Below are 6,547 nucleotides of genomic sequence, written 5' to 3'. Positions count from 1 at the left end.
CACCTCCTAGGACTGACAACTCGCAAAGGCGCACGAAGCAAACGTGAAAATGCACTTCATTTGCTGTGTAGCGTGTCAACAAACGCATAGCAACCAGAGAATGCAATCTGTACAAGTTTTTTATTCTCCCTTCGCGCACGTACCTAATTCGACGATCCACGTCTCCGCGATTGCACTTGTCGTGCGAGACGCCATCAAAACAAACCGGCGAAATAGCTCCGTTGACAGCTCTCCACGCAATTTCGACGGAAAATCGCAGCGATCGGTGCGGCGGTGCGACTGTGCGACCAACCGGTTGGTCGCAGCCGAAAATCGAGGGGACGGCACTGCGACTGCGATTTTCATCGCAAACGACGGAAATCGCACTTCCGGTGCGACGAAAATCGCATCATGTGAAACAGGCTTAAAGCGAATGGGAATCTTGGAGGCAATATCCACTTCGTTTTTTTTCTTATATACATTTCCTTAAACTTCATAATACAAACTGCATACTTTTACAAATTACACATCTTTTGAACCCATCAAATTTGTTAAATGGTCTCTACCAATTCTTATTAGGAAAAACACGCAATTTTCTAATTTACGATGTATTCTTCAAAGAACCGCAGTGTGGCGCTACCGCAGTATTTGTTCGGCTCACAGACCACGTTAGTTGAACGAAGTGCCCGTTGCTGTAAAACGGTAGTGGAATTATGTTTTATAAGTGCCTAGAGAAAATGTGCACCTTGTCGTGTGCATTAACCATCGCAAAACCTTCCGGACTCGTGTAACGACATTAGTTCGCCGTGTGTTTCGTGCGATCCACCAGTGTCGGTAGTGAGTGTCCTACTGCAGCCCCCGTCCGAGCTTCCTTTGTTCTGCCGAACTGGCCGCCCGCGCTCTCGTGAAAAGTCTGGTACTGGAGCTTCGAATCATGGTGCATGGAAGACTTTGTTGAAGATGGTGATTTTGCGGAGCTGGAGTTCATGGCAAGTTCTACAGTGCTTGCGCCAGAAAAACGTCGGTGCCGCGGTACGTGAGGAGCGTTTGCTGACTACGTCTTGAAAAGGTAAGCAAGTTTGGCGCTTGCGCGCATTCTTGAAGCTTATGGTTTATGTAGTGAGAGTCCTGTAACTAGCCAGAGCAGAGCATTTTCTGATCGCAGGTTGCTCATGTTGCTGTGTTCATTTAGCTAGCAATTTCACGAAAGCTTCGTCTGATGTTGCAGCGTGCTAGTACTCTTCTCTGAAGTATATGCTACCTGCCTTGATTGCTATGACTGAATAGGCACACAATTCAGAAAACACTGAAAGTTGCTGTTTGCTCGGTAGTTTCCTGGCAAGAAATTTTTCGTCATGTCGGCCTTCCTGCAATTATAGTACATGTGTAATGTATACTCGATGTGTGATGGGCTTCGCGCTTTGGCACACGATAGCTAAGTTCGACGATTGAGCAGATATAGCCTTGTATGAAGATTTTTGTACGTATGCACTTGGGTTTGAAGGTCTGCGTCGCGAGAACCTGCCTGTATCGTTTATGTTCTTGAGTGTCTTCGCGAATTTGTGATCCAGAGCGGATATCGTCCGATAATACAATAACAAGGTTTCGTTTTAATCGAGACATTGCAGTGAGACGCTGACCTTCTTTAAATATATATATATATATATATATATATATATATATATATATATATATAATCTTTGTGTGTGTGTGTGTGTGTGTGTGTGTGTGTGTGTGTGTGTGTGTGTAAAGAACTGAATGTCAGCTCTTGGCAGTCGTAGGGTAAGGCTAGTGCATAATAAGGTGCTGCGATTTTGTAGCGATGCTTACCGCTCGATTCTATGCCACTCTTGTCGCTCACCGCTAACGGCCGTCTAACAAGGGCCCAGGCTTCGGTCAGACCACTAACGAATAGCGAAAACAATAGCATCGCTGCGAAATCGCGGCCTATCTTTCCGAATGCTTCTCATGTGCTCAATATTTTTTTTCTTAATCCAATGCTCTGTGTTTTACTATATATTCGAGTTTTGTTGATGATCGTCCTAGTAGTCTGTTGTTGCTGCTGATTTCGTTCCTTCCTGAAATTTCACTTGTTACAAAATAGCAATGTAAACCTCCTGAGATATAACGAAAAGAGATTTGTACAACCAGACATAGATTGATGCAGCTGGCTATGTGAGGCACTCTTTGCAATTCCACATGACACTGGTAAATCACAAATTTCCTCCTTCACAGTACAATAAACAATCATTTTTTACTCTTGAAGGCTATGCGGATTCTGGAGGCATCCCTACACCCCGCAGGAACCTGCTGCACTGCTGAAAGCTGGGAAGCACAACGATAAAGCACCTGATCTGCATGCTTTCACAAAGGTGCGTATAAAACTGTCGCGACCTTGTGAGTTGTAGGATAGGTTTGTGCAATATGCATTCATTTTACTGTATGTGCCATTTTGGGAATTTCTAGTAGCAGATCCTTTGAATTTTATCTTTTGGTTATCTGGAGTGCCCTCAGTTTAATAAACTTACCAAAGTAGCCTCCTCTGAGTTGCATATAATTGGGGGGGGGGGGGGGGGGGCTTAAGTAATTATGCGTGATATACTCCATACAGACTCTATAACTATCTAGCCAAATTGCCTATATAAGAACCTCGTTGAGTTGCACGAGGTGGTCCAGACGTCTATAGTTTTTATCTTTTCAATATGCAGTCTTATGGAGTTAAATTCTCACACTATTGCCCATGTGCCTATATTCTTCCCTCCAATCGGTCACAATTATGTATTGCATGCCATACTTCACCTCCTAAATACATTTACATAAGACAATATGTTTTCTTGCTTTATTAGGTAGCTGCGTAATTCCTAGTCAGTATGAGTGTTCAATTCCTCAAGCTTGTAAGAAATCATTAACCTTTTAATGTTAGAAGCTCACAATGAGTCCCAAGTGCAGGTTCGTTTCAGGCTGGAAGCTGGTCTCCTTTATACATTACAGAAATTTGAGTTGGTAGCATGGTATAGGAAACTGCTGAATCATATAACAACCAGCCCAATGCAGTAGTTGCAAACCATACCATGACAACACAGCTCAATGCTGACAATTCACTGTTTAATTGCCATAATTTTTCTCCATTTCTTTTTCATTTGGCATGGGAAAAAGCTTGTTCTTTGCAATTACTTATGTGTAATGCAAAGAATTGAGTTTACTTTCTCTCGGATTTACCAAGATGTTGCAAGGAGGCTTGCTTCAAGCTCAAGCTGCCCTGCACTTAATTTTTGAACTATTTAATTTTTGATATAGTGCAATTATCTGTTGCGCTTCTTATCAAATTGAGGTTTCATACTGTGAATAATGCACTCTAGAGCACTTAGAAAAATGTGTTCTGCTACCCACATACATGGTTTAGGCAAAAAGTACCTTAATGTTTTCGCACAAAAGTTCTATCATTGAGAGTTTGATGGAAGCTTTTCTGGTCGCGGTGGAACATGACAAAGAGTGACATCTACTAATCAAATAAAACTTTAAAAGCTAGACAGTTTGGCGTCTATTCGGAAGCCTTTTTCTCAATGAGGCAAAAGAGTAGAAGTCCCTACTTAGTAGGATTTAGCAGGTGACGCATGCATCGTGCATAACAGGGAGAGGGTTCCTTCGTTTCGATAAGTGTGTGTCCTGTTGATTGTATCTCTTAGGACCTCACAGGTACAGGTGTGGCTTCCAGTTTCTTTCCTGGCCATTTGCACTAGAGTTCATGCAGTCACTGTTGTGCTTAATCATTCCTGCGTGCTCTGTCAAAGCATTCGATGCCACGAGTTGCCATTTGCTTCAAGCAAAGTTCTTTTCAGTTGCATGTCTGCCAAATTTCAATCTAGCCGAGAAAATGCAAATTTACATGCACATTATACTTTTGAGTATAGGGCAAGTAATTGTGGAACCTTGCTGTAAATGTACATATAAATGTCTTTCATTATGAATTCTGTACATTTAATTTTTTCAATCTACAAGCAATAAGATATAGAATTTGGCAATTACTGTTATTGAAATTTGTTCATAACTCTATTCAATATGGAGCATTTCTTCTAAATACTTGTTCTGCAGTAATCTGTCAAATAGAACGTAGAATACTCTTTGTAAGACACTGTGGTTAGGGACATTCACGAGCTAATAAGTATGCCACTGACCAGGTGACACAAGTAAAGAAAGTAATCATCTCACCCTACCTACATGAGATTAGCGACAATCTGAAAAAGCTCAGGAAATGTCTCGGTGTAGATATCGGTTTCCCTGCTCCTTCAAAGCTGTCTAGTTTGTGAACGAGGGTAAATGCGGATACACGCAAGACACGTGGGTGAAACAAGACCCACCGAAAACCATTTGTTTCTTGTGTAGAAGGGGTGGTTTACTGCGTCCCTTTGGGCTGTGGCAAAGAGTATGTGGGATAGACAAGTAGATGCATCAACAAGCGATTACGTGAGCACACAAACAGCGTTGAGAAACTAGCCCTATCTGGCAACCTTGCCGGACATTGCGATCGCTGCAGATGCAAGCCTCTGTTTTATCGCATTCAATCGCAGGCCAGACACCTGACCAGTTCACCAGAGAAATAGTAGAAGCTGCAGAGATTAGGAATAGGAATTGTGTTAGTTGCCCATCAGTCTCCTTATTGCAGAAAGAAATGTTTTTGTCACATTAGCTGCCTGCGTGATTTCATTTTGCTGGGTTGATTTGTTTGTGTCTTTCTTCTCCCTTCCCTTTCTGTGCAGTGATATCATATCTGCTCTCATGCAGTAAACACTCACTTGATAGTTAGCACTGTGTCCCATTTCTTTCGTCCATGTGCTACTGCGTAAATAACCAGTGTCGGAAATTGTTGAGGCAGAATGGGGTATTGCAGCAGTAATCACTAGGAGCAGCATCACAAGCAAGTGAATGGCGTTAAGAATTGGCTGGAGTAGTCAGATCAACATGTACACCTTCAACCAAGACACAATTCATTTGTTCACAGTGTGGTTTTCTTTTTTGCAGACCCCTCAAGGATGGTAAGGAGGTTGAAACACATCCTTGATAAAACAAGTGGTGCCGGTGGTGCCGAGCCCGTCGCAGTCATGTCAGCACCAAAAGTAAGAAGCTGATGTGATTTCTTGGGGGCAGACTTGTGGGGAGGTAATTGCCTCTTGGCAATTACGATATAGCAAAAGCCTAAAATGTCAATAAATTTCTTTTTTCTATAGTCAAACAACAGCATATATTAGCTTTCTTCTGTCAATTTATCTTATCAGAACTATTATTATTTAGTAGAACATGCAAAAAACCTTGCTTTTCATTTATTAGGAAAGCCTTCTGCATGGAGCAGCTACCGCAAACTCTCACATGTTGTATACTCTTAAGTGTAGTGCAATTGTTGATGTGGAACATTCTTGTAAAATACACATAGCCTTCATTTGTAATGCACCATGCGCATTTAATTCCTGTCTGCCTTTGTTCCTTCCCCAGTGTAGGGTAGCAAACTGAATATCTGTCTTCCAGTTAGCCTCCCTGCCTTTCGCATCTCATTTCTCTCCAGTGTACTAGCCAGAAATTATAGAATTTGGCAGATTTTCTTGAAATTTGTCCATGACTTTATTCAATAGGAAGAATTTGTTCTAAGGACCTGTTCAGAAGTTATCTATAAAATACAGTGCAGTATACTATTTGTAAGACACTATTAAGATGGATATTCGATAGCCGAGCAGCCCGCACAGCTAAGTCTAGTGCGAATCACTTCAATTTTCTTAAATGTAAAATCATTTTAACAATAAAGACTATTTGAAGGATCTTCCATGTTTGCCTTTAAAGGTGGGCGTAACGCTTAAGTGATGTCACCACATTTATTGGCAGTTAGTGTAGCTCTGGTTGTCCTAAACTTCGAATATCCCTACTGCAACTGATTTATGGCTACTTTGCTTCCTTTAGGTTAGTTCTCACAACTGTACAGTTCCTACATATAACAGTTCATGTTCTGTGCAGCAGTACTAGTACTACTTCAACAATTCCATTACATTGATTGCAGGTGCAGTTAATTCTGCTTCCATGAAAAAAATGGAGCTACGTCACTTTTGAACCAAGCAGCACGACTTCTGAGTATGTGTGATAGCGCAGACCGCTAAAATATTTGCTTTAATTCGTAATTGGGAGTTAAAATCTAGTGGATCTCTCCTTTGTGCCGTCCTGCCCAGATACATTACCACAGACATAAGGCTGAACTAACTCTTTACTTTTTCTCTTCCCTTAGGCTACACAGCAAGGCACTTCGACACTGCGGAGATCGAAAACATGTCATCGATGCTTGCGCGCCGGTTTTGAAATGTGCTAAATAAAAGGTAGTTGTCAAAAATATTGGAGTGTTTTGTTCATAGGCAAATACATTTAGATATGCTACCCATGTTGAAGGCTACATTGTAACAGCACCAGAATCTATTAAAATATGCCAGAGCAATTTGCCTAATTGTCACCAGCACATTTAGAGCAATCTAAAATAGTTGCTAGAAAGTTTCTAGGGTGAGCAACAGAAAGTTGGTAGAATGTTACTAGGCCG

General features: G+C 41.5%; 1 long non-coding RNA gene across 1 annotated transcript; it reads left to right on the top strand.

Moving 5' to 3' along the window:
- Positions 1-682: 682 nt before the first annotated feature.
- Positions 683-6,341, top strand: LOC135916101 (uncharacterized). The gene is made up of 4 exons (XR_010568852.2): positions 683-1,048; positions 2,246-2,351; positions 4,999-5,093; positions 6,245-6,341. It is a non-coding gene; the product is annotated as an uncharacterized lncRNA (long non-coding RNA).
- The last annotated feature ends 206 nt before the right edge of the window (positions 6,342-6,547 follow it).

Source organism: Dermacentor albipictus, chromosome 7, assembly GCF_038994185.2.
Source record: "Dermacentor albipictus isolate Rhodes 1998 colony chromosome 7, USDA_Dalb.pri_finalv2, whole genome shotgun sequence".
In the NCBI taxonomy this organism is placed as follows: domain Eukaryota; kingdom Metazoa; phylum Arthropoda; class Arachnida; order Ixodida; family Ixodidae; genus Dermacentor; species Dermacentor albipictus.
This window is presented reverse-complemented; position numbering and strand designations above follow the sequence as displayed.